The 24,462-nt window shown below is 45.0% G+C and overlaps 1 long non-coding RNA gene across 3 annotated transcripts in view; it reads right to left on the bottom strand.

The window, feature by feature from the left end:
* Positions 1-24,462, bottom strand: part of LOC144761601 (uncharacterized) — a 301,149-nt gene that overhangs the window by 197,064 nt on the left and 79,623 nt on the right. For 2 of the 3 annotated variants that reach the window (XR_013595803.1, XR_013595802.1), the window contains 2 exons: positions 21,062-21,240; positions 19,217-19,320 (listed from right to left, as the gene is read on the bottom strand). This is a non-coding gene — a long non-coding RNA (uncharacterized LOC144761601). The remainder of the gene's footprint in view (positions 1-19,216; positions 19,321-21,061; positions 21,241-24,462) is intronic. The other variant, XR_013595804.1, reaches the window with a different exon arrangement.

Here is a 24,462-nt window from a genome sequence, read left to right as displayed (position 1 = left end):
TGTGCTGGTGCTGACCTCCTGGTTATCATTGTTAGTTATATATTCCGCTATGACCTCCTCCACTTCTTTTTTGTGGATCGGGTCTGTGATGGAGTTATTTCTGAACTGCTACCTCCTGGGAATAGCTACATTGTGGCAGCCGCTCAATTTTAGACTGATTGCTGAGTGGTCTGACACCAGCCTTGGTTCAATCCTGGCTTCTTCAATCATGTGTGTGTGGCTCCCTGACATTAGAATTAACCCTGGGCGCAAGACTACACTCCGCCCAAGGAGTGTACGTAGTGTTGCCTACTTTGCATTTTGCAAAGTAGGCGTAGTAGGCAACACTACGCACGCTCCTTGGACGGAGTGAAGTTGCCCGCCACCCGCCTCCCTCCCGCCCTCTTCTACATACATAATTTTAAGTAACAAGTACAATAAAAGTATATAAAAGCACTTACCAGGTCCGCGGCGTCCCGGGGCCCCCTCTTCTATTTTGCGCCGACTTCTCCCATCGAAATGCGCATGCGCGGCCGCCCGCGCATGCTCATTGAAATATATATTAGAAGAGGGAGCCCCGGGACGCCGCGGACCAGGTAAGTGCTTTTATGTACTTTTATTGTACTTGTAACTTAAAATTATGTATGTAGAAGAGGGCGGGAGGGAGGTGGGTGGCGCGTAGTGGGTCTATGCGAAGCGCGTGAGCGGGCGTAGCATCATGCCCACTTCACGTAGCTTCACGTAGCCCCACTACGCATACTACGCCCAGGGTTAATTAGAATGTAGTCTATTCTTGTGTGTGACTTGTGAGGGTTTGAGTAGAATGTGTAGTCTCTTGTGTCGGGGTGTAACAGTCTCCATGCATCTTTAAGATTGAATTTGGAGTACATATTCTGCAGCGCTGCATGGTAGTTGTTGGGGTGGTATTGGCAGGAAGATTGTGTGTCTATGAGTGGGTCTTGTGGGATATTGAGGTCTCCCGCTACTATCAGGAGATCGTCCTGTGGTAGTTTGGTTAGTGTTTCGGCTACTTCCTCCCAGTAGGTGGGGTCATCTGAGTCGGGGCCATATAGATTCGCTATGTGGAACTGTACTTCCCCCCTTGAGATGTTTGTGACCAGCAGTCTGCCCTCCTTGTCATGTGTGTGGGAGTCTATTGTTAGTTTCGACCTTTTAGAGACAAGGGTCATAACCCCCCTTCTCTTTTTGCTCGCGGGTGAACTCGTGCACTGCGCTATCCAGTTGGCTCTGACTAGCTTGTGGTCTTCCTCATCTAGCTTTGATCCTTGTAGTAGTACAATGTATCTTTTGGACTTTGCTAGGTATTCTACTATCTTCCTGCTTTTAATGGGGTGGTTTAGGCCCTTGATATTTAGTGAGGTTATCTTGAGGTCCTCAGCCAGTGAGAAAGTGTTATTATTAGTCATTACTTAAGACATGGGCAGTAGTTGTCTGTGGTCAACACTTATGGATCTGCGGCGGTGTGAACCGTCACGCTTCATGGTATGTAAGATTTGGAATAAGTAAAGAATGGAAAATGAAGAAATTAGGTTCCTGAGAGATCCTACACTCTCGCCCGTGCTCACTTCCCCCCGCACGCCGCCTCCCCATCCCCCAGCATTAGAATACGGAAGGTGCGACGGCAGGATCACCATTCTGCCTCCTGGAGCTTAGTAGATTTGAAAAAAACATAAAACAGTCTGTATTTCCCAAATCCTAGTAAGGCCTTTTAAGGCCTTAGGTGAAGACTTTTTGAGTCCAGCATCTTGTCTGTAAGACCGCCCCTTAATTAAGCATTAGGGTAGGTATGTGTATAAGTGGGAGGAATGTTTACATGGAAAAGGATACTCTGTGTTCCCTGAGTTTTTCTGAGATTTCCTGACTTGTGCCTTTTGATCGGTTTATTCATCCGGGCTCTACTTGTGACTGTGCGGAAGCCTTGTTGGCTGTTTCGGGGACCAGCCACTCTATCTTGTGAGGTAGCCTCTGTTGCATAGCATTGTCTTTTTTGTTGTTGTTGTCAGATGAGGTCGGGTTTGGGTTTTTCATTCTGCTGCTCCCTCGTTGTTCGGTTCAGGCGTGGGCCCCCTTTTTGCCATGCCGTGTAGCAAGGTGTCCATAGCTTGTGTCGGTGGCCCCTGTAGGTAGCGGTGCAGGACCTGAGGGTCCATGAAGAAGTGAGTTTTCCCCATGGCCATTATTCTAAATTTGGTTGGCGCCACAAACGAGAATTGGATGTCTCTGTTCTTGAGCGTCTGGCGTTGGGCAAGGAATCCTTTCCTGGTGTCCACTGTTGGCTTTGAGTAGTCTTGTGTTAGAATAATTTTGTGACCTTTCCAGTTGATCTGGTGATTCCTGCGAGCGAAGTTGAAGATGTTGTCGGTGTGTTGCGATCTCAGGGGCTTGCATATGATAGGTCTAGTGAATTGCTGTCACGATTAAGCCAGGGAGTAGTGAGAATGTAGTTGACTACATCTCCCAGAATGCCTGAAGTCTTGTCCTACTTTTCTTTTCACTCTCTTTTGCCTATCTAAACCTGCTCCCCCCTTGCCCCAGTGCTTGTCACCTGAAGACTTCCTGGATTTTTCCTTGCTGAGTTCTTGTTTGTTCATCTCCAGGGTTCAAGGGTTGTTTGTTCGGGACTATTTCGAGCCGCGCTGGAGCGCTTTTGTGCGTAATGGCATTTTGCTTGGAGTCTCGATAATGGATGTAGCGCTGGTGCGCTTTCGAGGCAGAGCCGGAGGTAGTAATATTCCTTGTGCTTTGCGAAGATAAAACACGGATTTCACAGAACATTATTTTTTTGTTTGCCTTGAAGAATCTACAATCGGAAAGGACTTGATTTATTTTTATAGTCTAGAAACGTTAACTGGATTTGAAAACGTCCTCTTTGAACTTCGCTGTTCCTGAAGAAAGAAGCGGCGCAGGTTTGCCTGTTTGGAACTTCGGAGTCACCTGCATGTGTGATCGTTCTTATGGGCAGCTAAGTACTTTCTTTTGACCTTACTTAAGTGGAAACTATTCGGAAAGGTCAAGCTGTTAAATACCTGGATGATTTATGGACTGAAGAACTTGTAAAAAACCCTTTTCTTTTCTTTTCTTTATTTTTCTATTTTTGAACTGTTTTTGCTTGGAGCTAGTGGCGCAGTATTATCTGTAAGTGTGCAGTTGGATGTTTCTTCTTTTATTGATAGCTACTTCATTAGAGTAGGGAGGGGTTCACTTACTGGTTGTTTGTTTGTTCACCTGCAGGTATTCAGGGGTACCCAGGCGAGTGAAGACTGTTATCCTCCCTTCCTTCGAGTCTTCTTGATTTATTGCACCACGTTTTTGTTTCCTTTGTCCCTTTTTTACCCTTTCCCCGGCTGTGGTATCTATCTGTGGAGTTCTATGACTTGACTCACAGGTGTTGCCAGAGTAGGGGGATTGGTATTCCAGCATCGCTCCTGTTGTACCCGGCATAGAGGTTAGTGAACCTTCACTTGTGACAGAGTGACAAGCCTACGCTGAATTACAACCTGAGCGATGGATACAAACGTAGTACTTACTTCATTGCTGGAAACCATGACGGCCCTGAAACTAGAAGTAGACGCAGTCAGAGAGGAGAACCATGAGATGAGGAATGAGATGGGGGTCATGCGGAATGAGATTGATGGCATGTTACGCACGGGTCCCACTAGTACTAGAGGGCAACCATATATCAGGAGTTGGACCCTACCTCCTCCCTCTTCTTCTGTTGGTTCTCCTGCACCAGATGGAGCAGTGGGTACATCCCTGGTCCAATTAATACAGCCCCATACGTTGCCATTAGCACCTCCTGAGAGATTTCTAGGGGATCCTAAAAAATTCGGTATCTTTTTAGGACAGTGTAAATTACACTTTATGTGTAAACCCGCTGTCTTCCCCGATGATCACACTAAAACGGCATTTATGATGTCGTACCTAGGGGGGAATGCGGCTAGTTGGTCATTTATGTTGATTGAGAGAAATGATCCTGTTCTAAGTGATTTCACAGCGTTTTGCATTGAAATGAGCAAACTGTTTGATAGGAAAGCCCATTTACTCTCTTTAGACAGAGAACTAATCACATTACGACAAGGCTCCCTGGATTTGTTAACGTATATTACAAACTTCAATAGGTTGGTAGTTGAAACAGAGTGGCCTATTGAGAAGACAGTCTCCTTGTATTACCAAGGGTTGAGAGGCGAATTGAAAGACGTCCTGGCTCAAGTGGTTCATATGCCTACAACCTGCGAGGAGTTAATAGACCTTACTGTTCAGCTGGATCATCGCCTACAAGAACGGAGAGGAGATAAACAGCGTTATGATGGCAAATTCTTTTTTTCTAAACCGAAACCTGTGGTCGTAGAGTCGCCTCAATCTAGTGATGGAAGTGAACCCATGCAGATAAGTGGGGTACGTGGACCGTTAAGTATGGAAGAGCGAAACAGACGGCGTTTACATCAGTTGTGTATGTACTGTGGAAAGTCAGGCCACTTTATTAGGGATTGTAAGACCAAGACCAATGCTAGGTATAAGGATGGGAAGGACTTAAGTAAGGTGTCGGTGGTGGAACGTCAACTGGAGCTGTCGGGAAACGAGGAAGCTCAGACAAGATTGAGACCCCTTGTCTGAGTGTTTATGATAAGGAGGTCTTTCCTGCTTTGGCGAACACGATGCAAAACACTGCACCCCACATGAACGTTTGTGTAACTTTGGAATGGGCAGTTGTTGATCCTGTGCTTGTTCACGCATTATTGGATTCGGGAGCTACTGGCAATTTTATGGATCGTAAATATGCCCAAAGCATAGGGGTACCCTGTATTCAGAAGGCTGTACCTGAACCTGTGAAGGCAGTAGACGGAACCGATTTGACGTCGGGCCCTGTGACTTTTCATACCCTGCAAATATTGATGAGAACAGGATCAACTAATTGCGAATACATTCAATTCGATCTCATAGATGCTCCTACCTTCCAACTTATCTTGGGTATGCCATGGCTTACGCTGCATGACCCATTAGTGAAATGGGCAGCTGGTACCATCGATCTGAATTCAACGTTTTGTGTGGAACATTGTACCCAAGCCCTACTACAGAAAAAGGACCAGGAAGATAGTCCGGCAAAAATACTGGCCAGTGCTTGTTGTACTCCCAGTGTTTGTGTTACTTCCACCTTGCCTGAGGAATATCAACAGTACCGGACTGTGTTTTGTGAACAAGAAGCCAGTCGGCTACCGCCGCATCGGGATTATGATTGCGTGATAGACATCGAACCTGGTTCTAGCATCCCTTGCAGTAGGATATATGCACTGACAGAGACTGAGAACACCTATCTACAGCAATATCTGGAGAAGATGTTAAAGACAGGGTTTATTCGACCTTCATCCTCCCCTGCTTCTTCGCCTTTGTTTTTCATTCCGAAACGCGAGGGCGGATTGAGAACGTGTATCGATTATCGAGCCATAAATAGGGTGACCAGGAAGAACAGGTACCCATTACCTTTGATCCCGGTCTTATTAGACCAGTTGAAAGGAGCTACGATATTCACCAAGTTGGATCTTAGAGGAGCATACCATCTTGTTCGGGTAAGAAAAGGGGACGAATGGAAGACTGCGTTCCGCACAAAATTTGGGCTATTCGAGTATCTTGTAATGCCATTCGGTCTCTGTAACGCCCCTGCCGCCTTCCAATATTTCATGGATGATGTATTACGTGGGCTATTGGATGTCTCCTGTATAGTCTATATAGACGACATCCTTATATATTCCAAATCCTTGAGTGAACATCATGTCCATGTACGGGCGGTGCTGGAACGGTTACAACAACATGCATTATATGCCAAGATGGATAAATGTCTGTTCCATACCCATGAGGTTGAATTCCTAGGGTATGTCATCGGTCCCCAAGGATTGTGTATGGATCAGAAGAAAGTCCAAGCTATTGTGGAATGGGAATCCCCTTCATGTGTAAAGGCTCTTCAGAGTTTCCTTGCTTTCGCAAATTTCTATAGGAGATTCATCCAAGGTTTCTCTAATATCATCCAGCCATTGACACTTTTGCTGAGAAAAGGTGCTACTTTCCGATGGAATGAACTAGCAGAACAAGCGTTCCAAACGTTGAAAGCAAAATTGATGAGTGCTCCTATCTTACGTCATCCGGATGCAAGTCAACCGTTTATGATGGAAACTGATGCCTCATATCATGCTGTGGGTGGTATCCTGTCCCAAAGACATCCTGACACGGGACAGCTCCACCCGGTAGCCTTCTTTTCTCGGAAACTGACCACCAGTGAAGCCAACTATAGCATAACAGACAAGGAGCTATTGGCTATAAAGAAGGGATGTGAGGAATGGAGACATCATTTACTGGGGGCTCGACATACCGTGGAGATTTATACATACCACAGAAATATTCTGTTCCTGAAAAGCGCCAGAGCATTGACACAGCGACAACTAAGGTGGTCTCTGTTTTTTGCAGACTATGATTTCCTGATTAAATATCGACCAGGGCCTCAAAATGGCAAGGCCGACGCCTTATCTCTGAATCCTTCCTATACCATGAAGGAAACCACTAGTCTTCAAGAGCCTCCCCCTATATTGCAAGAGTCATCATTCCAGAAAGACCAGGTGGCAGTTATCTCGAGTACTGATTTTCTAGAAGCAGTGCAGACACAACTGGAAACTCAGGACACCAATGCTTGGATCGCTTTGAATCCCACTCATCATTCAAGCAAGGACAAATTATTGTTCTATGATAAACGACTTTATGTGCCAAAAGGGCCTTTACAACAGCAGGTTCTTGAATGGACTCATGATTCTGTTCTGGGTGGGCATTTGGGACAGCAGAAGACTCTACAAACAGTATCGAGATATTTTTGGTGGGACTCTATGAGAAAAGACACTGAACAGTACGTTTCAGACTGTTCCGTTTGTACTCAAGCCAAGACCTCACATCAAAGGCCAAGTGGGTTACTCAGGCCTATACCCATTCCTCCCGCTCCTTGGCATACCATCTCTATGGACTTCATAGTCGAAATGCCTCTCAGCCTTGGTAATACAACTATTCTAGTGGTGGTGGACCATCTAACAAAGATGGGACATTTTATAGCTTTACATAAACTCCCCACCTCTTGTGAATTGGCTATGGTGGTGTTACAAAACATAGTGAGATTACATGGCCTCCCTTCTATTGTCATCACAGATAGAGGGTCTCAATTTACGTCTAGATTTTGGAAGGCCTTGTGTGCCATCTTGAAAATAGACGCTAGACTCTCTACCAGCTACCATCCACAGACCGATGGGAAGACAGAGAGGTTAAACCAAACCTTAGAGCAATACCTGAGATGCTTTACACTTCAACATGGTGAAGAATGGAGAACATTACTATGGACTGCAGAGTTCGCATATAACAACGTCGAGCACTCGTCATTAGGATGTTCCCCATTTTTCTGCATCAATGGTTATCATCCCAACATGTTGCCACTAGAACTGCCAGGAACATCGGTTAATCCCACTATACAAGAACATCATGTACACTTGAAACAAGTCTTTGTGGAAGCCAAGGCACACTTGGAAGCAGCCAGGGCAAGGGATACAGCTAACGCCGATAGGAAGAGGATTCAAGAGCCTTCTTACCAGGTGGGAGACAGGGTTTGACTGTGTACTAAACATTTGAGGATTAAGGGTAATACACGTCTTCAGCCCAAATTCGTAGGTCCCTATCCCATTGTTCGGATTATCAACCCTGTAGCTATGGAGTTGAATGTTCCCTCCCTATGGCGTATACATCCAGTGTTTCATGTATCCCTTCTCAAACCATGCCTCCCGGGGTCTAGAGTGCCTGTGAGACCGGTCTCTATAGATGTGAATGGTGAGGATGAGTATGAAGTTGAGGCTATATTGGATTCTAGGAGAACGAGAGGTGGAGTGCAGTATCTCGTGGGGTGGAAGGGGTATGGCCCCGAGGAACGCACATGGGAACCCAAGTGTAATATACATTGTCCGCGTCTCCTACGCCGATTCCACACCTTGTATCCTCGTAAGCCTGGTGGTCCGCCGAGACGTCGGACGTAGAGAGGGGGTTCTGTCACGATTAAGCCAGGGAGTAGTGAGAATGTAGTTGACTACATCTCCCAGAATGCCTGAAGTCTTGTCCTACTTTTCTTTTCACTCTCTTTTGCCTATCTAAACCTGCTCCTCCCTTGCCCCGGTGCTTGTCACCTGAAGACTTCCTGGATTTTCCCTTGCTGAGTTCTTGTTTGTTCATCTCCAGGGTTCAAGGGTTGTTTGTTCGGGACTATTTCGAGCCGCGCTGGAGCGCTTTTGTGCGTAATGGCATTTTGCTTGGAGTCTCGATAATGGATGTAGCGCTGGTGCGCTTTCGAGGCAGAGCCGGAGGTAGTAATATTCCTTGTGCTTTGCGAAGATAAAACACGGATTTCACAGAACATTATTTTTTTGTTTGCCTTGAAGAATCTACAATCGGAAAGGAATTGATTTATTTTTATAGTCTAGAAACGTTAACTGGATTTGAAAACGTCCTCTTTGAACTTCGCTGTTCCTGAAGAAAGAAGCGGCGCAGGTTTGCCTGTTTGGAACTTCGGAGTCACCTGCATGTGTGATCGTTCTTATGGGCAGCTAAGTACTTTCTTTTGACCTTACTTAAGTGGAAACTATTCGGAAAGGTCAAGCTGTTAAATACCTGGATGATTTATGGACTGAAGAACTTGTAAAAAACCCTTTTCTTTTCTTTTCTTTATTTTTCTATTTTTGAACTGTTTTTGCTTGGAGCTAGTGGTGCAGTATTATCTGTAAGTGTGCAGTTGGATGTTTCTTCTTTTATTGATAGCTACTTCATTAGAGTAGGGAGGGGTTCACTTACTGGTTGTTTGTTTGTTCACCTGCAGGTATTCAGGGGTACCCAGGCGAGTGAAGACTGCTATCCTCCCTTCCTTCGAGTCTTCTTGATTTATTGCACCACGTTTTTGTTTCCTTTGTCCCTTTTTTACCCTTTCCCCGGCTGTGGTATCTATCTGTGGAGTTCTATGACTTGACTCACAGGTGTTGCCAGAGTAGGGGGATTGGTATTCCAGCATCGCTCCTGTTGTACCCGGCATAGAGGTTAGTGAACCTTCACTTGTGACAGAGTGACAAGCCTACGCTGAATTACAACCTGAGCGATGGATACAAACGTAGTACTTACTTCATTGCTGGAAACCATGACAGCCCTGAAACTAGAAGTAGACGCAGTCAGAGAGGAGAACCATGAGATGAGGAATGAGATGGGGGTCATGCGGAATGAGATTGATGGCATGTTACGCACAGGTCCCACTAGTACTGGAGGGCAACCATATATCAGGAGTTGGACCCTACCTCCTCCCTCTTCTTCTGTTGGTTCTCCTGCACCAGATGGAGCAGTGGGTACATCCCTGGTCCAATTAATACAGCCCCATACGTTGCCATTAGCACCTCCTGAGAGATTTCTAGGGGATCCTAAGAAATTCGGTATCTTTTTAGGACAGTGTAAATTACACTTTATGTGTAAACCCGCTGTCTTCCCCGATGATCACACTAAAACGGCATTTATGATGTCGTACCTAGGGGGGAATGCGGCTAGTTGGTCATTTATGTTGATTGAGAGAAATGATCCTGTTCTAAGTGATTTCACAGCGTTTTGCGTTGAAATGAGCAAACTGTTTGATAGGAAAGCCCATTTACTCTCTTTAGACAGAGAACTAATCACATTACGACAAGGCTCCCTGGATTTGTTAACGTATATTACAAACTTCAATAAGTTGGTAGTTGAAACAGAGTGGCCTATTGAGAAGACAGTCTCCTTGTATTACCAAGGGTTGAGAGGCGAATTGAAAGACGTCCTGGCTCAAGTGGTTCATATGCCTACAACCTGCGAGGAGTTAATAGACCTTACTGTTCAGCTGGATCATCGCCTACAAGAACGGAGAGGAGATAAACAGAGTTATGATGGCAAATTCTTTTTTTCGAAACCTAAACCTGTGGTCGTAGAGTCGCCTCAATCTAGTGATGGAAGTGAACCCATGCAGATAAGTGGGGTACGTGGACCGTTAAGTATGGAAGAGCGAAACAGACGGCGTTTACATCAGTTGTGTATCTACTGTGGAAAGTCAGGCCACTTTATTAGGGATTGTAAGACCAAGACCAATGCTAGGTATAAGGATGGGAAGGACTTAAGTAAGGTGTCGGTGGTGGAACGTCAACTGGAGCTGTCGGGAAACGAGGAAGCTCAGACAAGATTGAGACCCCTTATCTGAGTGTTTATGATAAGGAGGTCTTTCCTGCTTTGGCGAACACGATGCAAAACACTGCACCCCACATGAACGTTTGTGTAACTTTGGAATGGGCAGTTGTTGATCCTGTGCTTGTTCACGCATTATTGGATTCGGGAGCTACTGGCAATTTTATGGATCGTAAATATGCCCAATGCATAGGGGTACCCTGTATTCAGAAGGCTGTACCTGAACCTGTGAAGGCAGTAGACGGAACCGATTTGACGTCGGGCCGTGTGACTTTTAATACCGTGCAAATATTGATGAGAACAGGATCAACTCATTGCGAATACATTCAATTCGATCTCATAGATGCTCCTACCTTCCAACTTATCTTGGGTATGCCATGGCTTACGCTGCATGACTCATTAGTGAAATGGGCAGCTCGTACCATCGATCTGAATTCAACGTTTTGTGTGGAACATTGTACCCAAGCCCTACTACAGAAAAAGGACCAGGAAGATAGTCCGGCAAAAATACTGGCCAGTGCTTGTTGTACTCCCAGTGTTTGTGTTCCTTCCACCTTGCCTGAGGAATATCAACAGTACCGGACTGTGTTTTGTGAACAAGAAGCCAGTCGGCTACCGCCACATCGGGATTATGATTGCGTGATAGACATCGAACCTGGTTCTAGCATCCCTTGCAGTAGGATATATGCACTGACAGAGACTGAGAACACCTATCTACAGCAATATCTGGAGAAGATGTTAAAGTCAGGGTTTATTCGACCTTCATCCTCCCCTGCTTCTTCGCCTTTGTTTTTCATTCCGAAACGCGAGGGCGGATTGAGAACGTGTATCGATTATCGAGCCATAAATAGGGTGACCAGGAAGAACAGGTACCCATTACCTTTGATCCCGGTCTTATTAGACCAGTTGAAAGGAGCTACGATATTCACCAAGTTGGATCTTAGAGGAGCATACCATCTTGTTCGGGTAAGAAAAGGGGACGAATGGAAGACTGCGTTCCGCACAAAATTTGGGCTATTCGAGTATCTTGTAATGCCATTCGGTCTCTGTAACGCCCCTGCCGCCTTCCAATATTTTATGGATGATGTATTACGTGGGCTATTGGATGTCTCCTGTATAGTCTATATAGACGACATCCTTATATATTCCAAATCCTTGAGTGAACATCATGTCCATGTACGGGCGGTGCTGGAACGGTTACAACAACATGCATTATATGCCAAGATGGATAAATGTCTGTTCCATACCCATGAGGTTGAATTCCTAGGGTATGTCATCGGTCCCCAAGGATTGTGTATGGATCAGAAGAAAGTCCAAGCTATTGTGGAATGGGAATCCCCTTCATGTGTAAAGGCTCTTCAGAGTTTCCTTGCTTTCGCAAATTTCTATAGGAGATTCATCCAAGGTTTCTCTAATATCATCCAGCCATTGACACTTTTGCTGAGAAAAGGTGCTACTTTCCGATGGAATGAACTAGCAGAACAAGCGTTCCAAACGTTGAAAGCAAAATTGATGAGTGCTCCTATCTTACGTCATCCGGATGCAAGTCAACCGTTTATGATGGAAACTGATGCCTCATATCATGCTGTGGGTGGTATCCTGTCCCAAAGACATCCTGACACGGGACAGCTCCACCCGGTAGCCTTCTTTTCTCGGAAACTGACCACCAGCGAAGCCAACTATAGCATAACAGACAAGGAGCTATTGGCTATAAAGAAGGGATGTGAGGAATGGAGACATCATTTACTGGGGGCTCGACATACCGTGGAGATTTATACAGACCACAGAAATATTCTCTTCCTGAAAAGCGCCAGAGCATTGACACCGCGACAACTAAGGTGGTCTCTGTTTTTTGCAGACTATGATTTCCTGATTAAATATCGACCAGGGCCTCAAAATGGCAAGGCCGACGCCTTATCTCTGAATCCTTCCTATACCATGAGGGAAACCACTAGTCTTCAAGAGCCTCCCCCTATATTGCAAGAGTCATCATTCCAGAAAGACCAGGTGGCAGTTATCTCGAGTACTGATTTTCTGGAAGCAGTGCAGACACAACTGGAAACTCAGGACACCAATGCTTGGAACGCTTTGAATCCCACTCATCATTCAAGCAAGGACAAATTATTGTTCTATGATAAACGACTTTATGTGCCAAAAGGGCCTTTACAACAGCAGGTTCTTGAATGGACTCATGATTCTGTTCTGGGTGGGCATTTGGGACAGCAGAAGACTCTACAAACAGTATCGAGATATTTTTGGTGGGACTCTATGAGAAAAGACACTGAACAGTACGTTTCAGAATGTTCCGTTTGTACTCAAGCCAAGACCTCACATCAAAGGCCAAGTGGGTTACTCAGGCCTATACCCACTCCTCCCGCTCCTTGGCATACCATCTCTATGGACTTCATAGTCAAAATGCCTCTCAGCCTTGGTAATACAACTATTCTAGTGGTGGTGGACCATCTAACAAAGATGGGACATTTTATAGCTTTACATAAACTCCCCACCTCTTGTGTATTGGCTATGGTGGTGTTACAAAACATAGTGAGATTACATGGCCTCCCTTCTATTGTCCTCACAGATAGAGGGTCTCAATTTACATCTAGATTTTGGAAGGCCTTGTGTGCCATCTTGAAAATAGACGCTAGACTCTCTACCAGCTACCATCCACAGACCGATGGGAAGACAGAGAGGTTAAACCAAACCTTAGAGCAATACCTGAGATGCTTTACACTTCAACATGGTGAAGAATGGAGAACATTACTATGGACTGCAGAGTTCACATATAACAACGTCGAGCACTCGTCATTAGGATGTTCCCCATTTTTCTGCATCAATGGTTATCATCCCAACATGTTGCCACTAGAACTGCCAGGAACATCGGTTAATCCCACTATACAAGAACATCATGTACACTTGAAACAAGTCTTTGTGGAAGCCAAGGCACACTTGGAAGCAGCCAGGGCAAGGGATACAGCTAACGCCGATAGGAATAGGATTCAGGAGCCTTCTTACCAGGTGGGAGACAGGGTTTGGCTGTGTACTAAACATTTGAGGATTAAGGGTAATACACGTCTTCAGCCCAAATTCGTAGGTCCCTATCCCATTGTTCGGATTATCAACCCTGTAGCTATGGAGTTGAATGTTCCCTCCCTATGGCGTATACATCCAGTGTTTCATGTATCCCTTCTCAAACCATGCCTCCCGGGATCTAGAGTGCCTGTGAGACCGGTCTCTATAGATGTGAATGGTGAGGATGAGTATGAAGTTGAGGCTATATTGGATTCTAGGAGAACGAGAGGTGGAGTGCAGTATCTCGTTGGGTGGAAGGGGTATCGCCCCGAGGAACGCACATGGGAACCCAAGTGTAATATACATTGTCCGCGTCTCCTACGCTGATTCCACACCTTGTATCCTCGTAAGCCTGGTGGTCCGCCGAGACGTCGGACGTAGAGAGGGGGTTCTGTCACGATTAAGCCAGAGAGTAGTGAGAATGTAGTTGACTACATCTCCCAGAATGCCTGAAGTCTTTTCCTACTTTTCTTTTCACTCTCTTTTGCCTATCTAAACCTGCTCCTCCCTTGCCCCGGTGCTTGTCACCTGAAGACTTCCTGGATTTTCCCTTGCTGAGTTCTTGTTTGTTCATCTCCAGGGTTCAAGGGTTGTTTGTTCGGGACTATTTCGAGCCGCGCTGGAGCGCTTTTGTGCGTAATGGCATTTTGCTTGGAGTCTCGATAATGGATGTAGCGCTGGTGCGCTTTCGAGGCAGAGCCGGAGGTAGTAATATTCCTTGTGCTTTGCGAAGATAAAACACGGATTTCACAGAACATTATTTTTTTGTTTGCCTTGAAGAATCTACAATCGGAAAGGACTTGATTTATTTTTATAGTCTAGAAACGTTAACTGGATTTGAAAACGTCCTCTTTGAACTTCGCTGTTCCTGAAGAAAGAAGCGGCGCAGGTTTGCCTGTTTGGAACTTCGGAGTCACCTGCATGTGTGATCGTTCTTATGGGCAGCTAAGTACTTTCTTTTGACCTTACTTAAGTGGAAACTATTCGGAAAGGTCAAGCTGTTAAATACCTGGATGATTTATGGACTGAAGAACTTGTAAAAAACCCTTTTCTTTTCTTTTCTTTATTTTTCTATTTTTGAACTGTTTTTGCTTGGAGCTAGTGGTGCAGTATTATCTGTAAGTGTGCAGTTGGATGTTTCTTCTTTTATTGATAGCTACTTCATTAGAGTAGGGAGGGGTTCACTTACTGGTTGTTTGTTTGTTCACCTGCAGGTATTCAGGGGTACCCAGGCGAGTGAAGACTGCTATCCTCCCATCCTTCGAGTCTTCTTGATTTATTGCACCACGTTTTTTGTTTACTTTGTCCTTTTTTTACCATTTCCCCGGCTGTGGTATCTATCTGTGGAGTTCTATGACTTCACTCACAGGTGTTGCCAGAGTGGGGGGATTGTTATTCCAGCATCGCTCCTGTTGTACCCGGCATAGAGGTTAGTGAACCTTCACTTGTGACAATTGCGATCTTGTATTTTTGGACGCAGGTACCCTGTAGGCCTTGTCCAGATCAAATTGGCGGGTGAACTTTAGGTTTGTCCACTTAGGTATTAGGTCTTCAAGGAAAGTGGCGCAAGATCCAGCCGCATCCTCTGCTTCTTTTGGAATCCGTAGTATATGTATGTTCCACCTCTGGTTCCTGTCTTCCATCTCCGCTGTTGTTTTTTGTAGTGAGCCAGTTGCTGCTGTGAGCGGCTCCACTTCCTTCCTTGTGCTCTGGTTCACGTCCTCCGAGTCGCTGATCCTTTGCTCCGCCGCTGCTATTCTGATGTTGACTGTATTCAGGTCTGCTCTGACTGCGGCGATCTCCAGTTGGATTAATTCAGTGGTGAGTTTTGTTGATTTTGCTAGGTCATGCCCCTCCGCAAGTTTCTTTAGGATCGATTCCAGTTTTCTGCTTTAAAGGGGTGTGCAATGGGTGTTGCTGTGGGCATTCCTAGCAACACCCATGGCTTTTTGACACTGTCCCATTTTAGAAGGAATCGTAAATCTGAAGCAGCACCAAAAACATACGGGAGGCTTAAGGGTGGCACAACAAGAGGAAATACTCCTCATATTTTGCTCTTTCTATATGTGTTGCATTCTGCAGCACACATAGAAGGAGCAAAATGCCATTAATGATAATTTTTGTGCAGGAAGATGCACCTTCCTGCACAACAACAATCATCCCTGCAATGCAGGCACCCTTGCACCATGGTGCAAGAATGTCTGCCTTAGCGCACGGCTGCTGTTTGTGCACCGGCACAGGTGTGAGTATAGGAATGCACCATATTTTTGTAAATATGGGGCATTCCTGCACTTAGACAGTGATGCAGCTTGGCGCAGCAAAATTACTGGTGGCACCGTACCTTGCCATTGTCTTGTAAGTATGCCTCTACGTGTCAAAATAAAGAAATATTGAAAATGAGTAAGAAGAAACAGACATTTTCGACAACGTTTTCATCTGTAACTTTTTGTTAGGATGGTTGATTTACAAAAGCAATCTGCCATTACATCCGCCAGAATATTCTGGTTGCAGGGATTTATAGCTTGTAGGTTCTTTTCTGTACTAAGTACAAACCAATTCTTATGGTGAAATATGTAGACTGAAAAATGGGTATCAAAAAACCTATTTAATTCTGAAATGGTCACAACACATGGAGTTTAGGAGCTGTGGTTATTTGTACATCTCGGAATTTGTAGCATATGATTTAGAGGGTATTTTCCAAGAAATCTTGTTTCTTACACATTGGCTTAGATTTGGAAGGCACAAATGCAGTAAAATGCAACTGGTAAAAACAAATGTTCTACTGTTCTATGCTTCCACAAGTCTTCCAATAAAAATGGGTTGGCCTAGTACCAGCAACAGGAAATGGCCCAAAACGCAACATTGATGCATCACATTTTTCCACTTTAAACTAACCTTTTTTTTGCAAAAGCGTTTAGCTGTGGACATTGGGCTACCTTGGGAAACCTAGCAAACTTGCAAGTTTTTTAAAACTAGGCAACTAGGGGAGTCCAGGGGTGTGTGACTTGTGTGGTTCTCAATTGGTAAGTTAACCCAGAAGCACAAACTGAGGTAATAAAACACACATTTTTCACACATGTTCGTGATGAAAAGTTCTGGAATCTGTGGGGAGCTGCAAATTTCCTACCACCCTAAGTTCCCATATGTCCCCGATAAGAACGGTAGGTGAGCTAAGAGACCATGACCCAAAAGGCCCTAAAGCACTACATTGATAAATAACCATTAGGGGTAGCTGCAGTATTTGGGGCCGTACTGTGAGGCCACCCATGCAAACCTACAAACCACAGACATGCAAGACACACACCAGGGTGGTGTGCCTTGCATGGATCCCAAGATCCTGAAATCCAACATTTTCCTTACTTTTCTGTGACGGAAACTTCCAGAATAAGCAGGAATGCCACAATTCCTACCACCATAGTTAGCCCACTTGTACGATAAAAAAGTTACACCACTTGTGTGGCTGGGCCTTGTGCTCGTGACAGGAACAGATCAAACCGAGGTCAATGGGAATCCCCTTTAGAGGTTTGGAGGGCATTGTGGGTAAGAAAACCTCATGGTATCCATGAAAGGAACACCACCCTGGAACCCTGGTTGTCTAGTTTAAAAAAAATGTCTGTGGTTCATAGGCTTGTATGGGTGGCATAACAGTACGGCCCTAAATACTGCAGCAGAAAGCCCACTACACACCAGGAAATTAAAAATGACACCAAAACAAAAAATACAGGGTGTGGCCTACCCTGGCATTAAGCCATAACCCTACCACAGAAGGTGCAATAATGTATTTTTTCTCCCGAGGGGTAGATAGGAGGTTTGTCCCAATTGAGGATGTTGCCCCAAACTGGCTCAGTGCGGGAGAAAGTCTACCTGACACCAGGGTTTTGGCATTTGGGGTAAAATAAAGTGGTGCAAATGTTGCACTCTAGCACTGGCCACATCCGACCGCAAATAGGGCAAAGCAGAGTGCAACAGCTGCACCACTTTCTTTTGGGCCAAATGAAAAATTCCTGGTGTCAGATGGACTTTCTTCACCTCCCTGGGGCACATATTTGAGGTAACTTTCCCAACTAGTACAAACCTCCTACCTGCTCCTCTGGGGGCAGAAAGACACTAATGCCCCTTCTGTGGTGAGGTATGGCTAGATGCCAGGGTAGGCCACCTCCTCCTTTTGTTTGTTTTTGCTCCTTTTTTAAATCCCTGGTGTTTAGTCGGCTTTCTGTGCCCCATGGGAACAGATTAGTGGTGAAAACCCCTATTCATTCCCCTGGGGGCAGAGATTCTATTGGGCTGTGGGATGAGACGAGCATAGGGCTATGCCCTGGAGGGGGCGCTTCCCCAAAAAACACTCCATAAATGCAGTCCTTTATTTCTTGTGGGCTTTCTGCCCCCCGGGGGCATATTGGGGATAATTGCCCCAATCCACCTTCCAGCGGGGCAGAAAGACTGCCCATGCTGCACCCATGGTGGGCAGCTCTCACACATGTACATTTTTAAAAAGAATTTCCCTGGGGTCTAGTGGAATTTGGGGGCTATTTTTTTTCTGGTGGGAGTGTGGCATGTTTATAAATTTTCCCTGGTGTCTAGAGGGCTTTTTGGCCCACCTCTGGTGCCAGATTGGGGATAACAACCCTGTGCGCCCCAATGCTGCAGAGCTCGGGATGCTGTCGGAGTAACAAGTGATGCTGACGAAGAATCAAATGCCGAATCATCTATCTTAAATTAATTGATTTAGAAGAAGATTGCAGAAGAATCTAGAGGAGGAAGAGAGTGTCAGAGAGGGGTGCTACGCATGCGTCGGTGCTAGAGAGGTCATCTATCCTGTCCTGAATCCTGTCCTGAAGTCTTTGTAGCCGAATCTATCCCGGGGCACCATTCCCAGCCCTTTGGCCAGGGGGGTGGTTTTCACACCATCCTTGGTAAATATTATTTTCCATGAATGTATAGATATTCTTTTCTCTCTGTCCTCTCTTTTCTGAGCATAAGTCCTTGCAAAATTTTAAGTATGTGTTTAGGTGATTAATTAACTGAAACTTCTCTGCAATGAGTGACGACAACTTTACTGTACTTTGAAAGTGGTTCACATAAGAATAATTTAGATAAAGATTTTAAAATGTTCCACGAGTCTGTGGTTATTTCATTTAATGTAAGAAGATTATTTTATGTCATTTGAACATCAACTAGTTCAACTAATGGTCCATCGACCAGAGGAAAGAACTTTTTGATCAGTGAAAGGTTAGTTAGGAATAAGAGGCAACTAATTTTGAATTTAAGAAAACATAAACTTTAACTCCAGTGGTTTTACCCGACTGTGTGTAAGTGTGTTATGGGCCCAGGTGAGTATATGGTATTGGACTATCTGTTGCTGGTACGCCGCAGGATCATTGTTCTGGTTATTATTGACTAGTTTGGTGATGAGTATTGATTATTGATTATTGAGTTATGTTTAATAAAAAGAGTTAGCATCCTGTTTTATGTTGTCCGGAAAATACCCCGGGGGCAATGAATACCGGGTGGTGATAGAAGCCATACTGCAGTGAGGCTACTCGTCCTTTGGACTAGCACAGAGAAGCTATGCAGGGATGGCAGTGTTATATTAGGGACTATTTCGTATAAAAGTTGAGTATGAATGATAGCAAAAATGTTCGCTGTTGAAACTTTGGTCTTACATCACTTAGTAAGGGTAACACTGAAGGAGTAACAGGTTCTCTTGAGTTTGGATGAAGGGTAAACAGAGGTTTTTACTTGCAGTGGAGGAGAAGCAATTCTGAGACTCCAGAATAAGCCAGAAATCTATCCTATGTTTAGCGGAACAGGCAGAGTAGTGAATGTATTTATGTTGTTACTAGCGAATTTCATTAAAAGAAAAGAAAGTAAAAGAAATAAGTTTTCGTATTACCTGGTGCAGACCAGAGGAGGGAGTCCAGCGCCCCAGGAGGAGTTCGATCCCTTGGAGGAGCAGGTGGTAGAGTAGTGGGACAGGACAGTGCTGACTCTGACCATCTACATCAACAACAGGGTACATATTAACAAGAGACAAGGGGGGAATGAGTCATGTTGTACTGTCCAGGCACCTAGGCCTCAGTACTCTCCCACACTGTGGGGCTTATTTACAAGCCATTTGCCCTGCCAGTGCATCACTTTTAAAGTGGGTAAAATGACTTACCGGCGGTGCAAGGGGCTTGTAAATAAGCCCTTCATGCATAGAAACAATGACAGGTGAACAGTCTTGTGTCTGTAGCACAAATGATTGCAATAGGCAGTGTTGCAAATCTCATAGTCAGCCTATATTAACAGCCATGTGCACTGTTGTTAAGATATGGTGCTTTCCTGTACTAACTACGGGGCATATATACCATAATCTAGCGGTGCGCAGTGCTATGGAAGCAAGGAAAGACAAGCACAACACTGGCAAGCTTGGGCTTCTAAACCAGATGCAAACTAAATGAATCTGTAGTCCAACTACTCACTATATTGAAATCAATATGTGGGTGTTTAATTAAAAAATGCCAAATTGTCACTCTTCTTCATATTAGGGCTCCACCTTGTAGCTCCTGTGAGTAGCTGTCTTAGTATGCTGTCACCTTCCCCACTCCAAATTCAAAATGTGAATTTGTTGATCTATGTCCTTGTAGGTGTTTGTTGTACCACCAGCCTTAACAGCCTTGGTGCTGTACAGTGTGATGTTGTGGATAGTGGCAGGTCAGCCTGATTCAGTAAAGGCGATTCTCTACTAGTGCAGTGGCAGTTGCAAGGTAAGATGTTCCTGCTATAGATGCAGCTTTGAAATATGGAGGAAGAGTTAAAATGACTCTAAGTTCTTCAGAATCTTCTAAAGGAGCAGTCCTAAAAATGAAAAGCCTTGCTGCCCCACTGCCCTGTGTTTAATTTGAGCTGGTGGTTGCAGGTGGGGCCCAGTGGTACTCATTTCAGGGACCACCACTTGTCAGACATTGAAGCAGAGGAAGAAAGAAAAAAACACTAAAGCGGAAAAGATGGAGGAACAGAAACACTAAAAGAACAGTGAGAAAAGGAGAAAACTACGATGAAAAAGAACCTACAGGAGTGAGATAAAAGGGTATGGAGTGTCTGATGATGGAGTTGCTAACACAAAGTTTTTGGGCCCCTATCCCTTGCTCCCAGCAATGGAACTTTCTTGGTGCCTAAGGAATAAAAGGAGTTGGGAGCGACTGAAATTTGACAATTACAGTATAACCCATTTGGTCACACAGCAAAACTCTGAGACAGAAAATAGGACTAAGTATTGATTTTTTACAAATTCAAAGGCAAACTTATATACACAAGTGTAAAAGGATATATAGTAACAATACACGATTGCTACAGGCAGGCAAAAATGGCGAATGAAGTTTAGCCGTAGCAACATAAAAAATGCAAGAAATTCCGTAATCACAATGCAGAATATTAAAAAGAGGATTTGATGATCAGTGTACGATTTACGGTCCCCTTGCTTGTTATGCATGAGGACAATCTTAACCTCCTAATCTGAATCTACTCTAAATAATACTGGATGAGGAAACCCTAATTAGATCTATTAAAGGAGAAAGGTGTCAGCAGAACCTCACAAAGAGGGGTCTGAACCTCTCTAAGTCTAACAGGAGTGCAAATAAACTGAAGTTTGATCATCAAGTATACTCAAAAAAAGAAACTTTGAGAATTCCATGTGAGGTGTCTCATTATTTTCCACCTTCAAACAGTCAAACCTGGCAACTATACTTGAACTTACTTTCCTTTGGTCACACATCAGAACGTCCTTGGATTCCTCCAGTCTTCTTATTCCGCATGGACAGTAGTACTCCCTATATTTATTAAGGCTTTTCATCCTTGCTAAAAGTACTCATCCTGAATCTCATTACCTCACTCACACAAAGTACCTTCTCTATTTATAAGATCACATGGCTGCACCTGCAGGAGAGAGATCAACATTGCATCCAAAGCAAACAAAGCAAACATTCAAGTTGAAGGTTAAACATTAAGAAATCCAAATGTTTATGGCCTTTGTTCAAGTTAGTGTGGCAAGCATCTCCAATACATATTTAAATGCATGATTACAGATACAGATACAGTTATAATATAGAGGTAGAGAACTATTCAAATGGGTACATTCTCAGCTATAAAATACATCTACAGTATTATTCAGTATTATGAATAAGTGAATGTTTAAGAATTAGCAATATTCAGTCAGTCAGCCAGTCAAAGCTTTTAATTTCGGTTAAGAACCATAAAAAGACAATTTACAATTTCCTAGTCTAGTAAAAAAGAAGAGTTAAAAACTGTTTAAAAAATCACAGTAAAAACTGTATCATAAAATGTACAAAATGGATAATAAAAACAATACGGAACAGTACACCCATTTCGGGATAACAGATATAAAATAGTAGATAGGGCCCCACACAATGAATACCTCTACCATGATGATGGGAAAAACCCTTAACTATTGGGGAGTGTTTTTGGGCTTCCTTTTAAAATTGCACATCTAATATGCCACATGAATATAAGGAACCTTGATGTTGTAAACACAGCCAAAGCCGTGGTGTCCGTTCTTAGAATTCTCAGCACTACCCTAAAGTCTCTGAGACCCCTGGACCTGCAATACTGAACTATCCATTTGGCCCTCGCACCACGGTACGAGGGGCAGAAGAGCAGAACATGCTGATCTGTCTCCTCTGCAGCCCCGCACCCGGGGCAAGTGCTCACTGATTGTGTGCTCCCAATCCACTTATGGGTGAGACACCTAAGCGGCAGTGAGCCATGCCTAAATTGGATGTATAGCTTCTTGGCCAGCGGAGGCTGGATATCGTCCAAGAATTTCTCAAATCCTGGGAGTGCCTTGAAATCTAGAAAGTGCTCAGTCAGCCTACCCATGGAAGGGTTTGTAAGTACACGGGCGAGGCGATGTTGGTTTAGGGCCATGCTCAACGATGTTTTAGAAATCTGGGTGCATGCCGCCTCGGGAGACATCCACAGATCCCCCATTCCAAGTGCTAGAGTAAGGTGTTTAATATAACTCAGCCATGAAATCTTTCCCGCTCCACTTACAGACAGGAGATCGCGCGGATCCTCTCTGAAACTCTCTAGTTCTGGAGTGGACCAAAGCCGTCTCCAGTATAACAGTGGACGGTTCAAAATGATATCCTGTATAGGGACTAATTCCAGGTCGATCCTTTGGGGAGTTAAGGGGGTACTACTGGGGAGTCGCAAGATCCGTCTGATGAAACTATTCTCCGTAAGGGAAAGTGAGGGAGTGCTGGCATTCCCCCAGAGGTCCGCCCCATAGATCGCACCCCCGCGTGCCTGCACTTTATATATTTCAACCGGCGGACCCACTAGTTTCTGGGATGTTGTGTTAAAAACTTTTAAACTGCCACCCGAGGAATGTGATAGTTTCAGGTTCGCCCTGGCTACATGTGAGGACCAGTCCATTTTATCATTAAGGGTAATCCCCAGATAGTCAAATGTGGTCACTCGGTCCAAAGGCAGTCCATCCATGTGGGGATGGGGGCAATTTGATTTTTTTTTAAGATTGTACACCATGTACTTGGTTTTGGAGACGTTAATCTCCAAATCCCTCATCCTGCAGAAGCCACAGAAAGCCTCCAATGTTCGCTGGAGACCCCCAAAAGATTTTGATAGTAGGAGGGTATCATCAGCGAACATTAGTGCCGGTATTTTCCGCCCCACCAGGCAGGGGCAGTCCAAGTCCCTAGCCCCCACTAGATGTGCAATCAACCCATTGAGATATAAGGAAAAGAGCGTAGGGGCTAGAACGCACCCCTGTCTCACGCCTTTGTCAACAGGGAACGGGGCCGTCAGCTCCCCACCTTTTCCGAACCTGACCCTGGCATAATTACCCTCATGCATTCGTCTGAGGAGATCACACAAGTAGGTCGGGGCACCCAACTCCAGAAGCAGGGCCCAAAGCTTATCCCTATTAACTAAGTCAAATGCGGACCTGAGGTCCACAAAAATCAAAAACAAACTACCTGCCCCTAGAACAACAGTCCTCCAGTATATAAGCTGGAGCCTGAACAGTTGATCGATCGTAGATACGCCCGCCCGGAATCCTGCCTGCATGGAGGTTAGGATGTGGTGGTCATCCATCCAATTTTGCAACCTGAACAGTAGGACTCGAGCGAAGATCTTCTGCAATACGTCGATCAAACTGATGGGTCGGTAGTTTGCAGGATCGAGGGGGAAAGCCTTCTTATAAATAGGGATAATTTCCGCACCCAACCATGTACGGGGAATGTCCAAGCCCTGCACAATGGCGTTAAACAGGACACACATGTAGGGCACCCAGACCCGTTGTTCGGCCCGGTAAAGGTCACCAGGGATTCTGTCCAAACCTGGAGCTTTCCCGGCGGCCAGGCTTTTAAGCGCTGCGTTTACTTCCAGCAACGTGCACGGATAGTTGACTTGGGTTGTACCCCTTGAGGGCTCAGGAGCCAATGGTCTTGTTAGTTCCATTGCAGCAACTGGATCAACTAGGGGGTCAAGCGAGTATAGGGGTTTAAAGTCGGCAAGCCACGTATCCTCACTGAGGCTAGGTGAAATGGCTGGCATCTCTGTCACCGATCCCCCCCGGACCAGGTTCCAGAAGGATCTATAGTCCCGAGTGGCGAGGGCCCTGCTCACCTTGTCCCACCTATTCGCCTCCCATTCAGATTTGGCCTCTGTAACCAGAATTTTATAGTTTTGTCTGGCCTTCCTAATCCGTCTGGGAGACCCCATTTTAACCTCCTTTACTAGGATAGTTTTCGCCTCCCTACAGTTTTTGTTGAACCAGTGTTGTTCGTTCTTCCGGGCCCCAGGCCTACCCGGCTTGGAGGTGTAGAAGTATCCTACCAATGCGGAGAAAAGCTCATTATGAATGTGCTGGAGGGCCAAGAGGCTCGATGGGTCTAGGTTAGACCCTGTCAAGTCGCTAGCCGCTAATAGAGCCCCAGCTACATGGTTGTAGATTTCTGCTAACGTGTCCGGGGCTAATGCCACCTTCGCCCAGCCAATTCGTCTACCTCCCGCCTTTTGCAGGTAGTTCTCATTTTGGAAGGGTTCCACTGTCGTCTGTGTGTTGTGTGCCCCTAGATGGGTGACCAATTCCAGCGTTAAAAGGTTGTGGTCACTCTC

The sequence above is a fragment of the Lissotriton helveticus genome, chromosome 6 (genome assembly GCF_964261635.1).
Source record: "Lissotriton helveticus chromosome 6, aLisHel1.1, whole genome shotgun sequence".
Taxonomy (NCBI): domain Eukaryota; kingdom Metazoa; phylum Chordata; class Amphibia; order Caudata; family Salamandridae; genus Lissotriton; species Lissotriton helveticus.
This window is presented reverse-complemented; position numbering and strand designations above follow the sequence as displayed.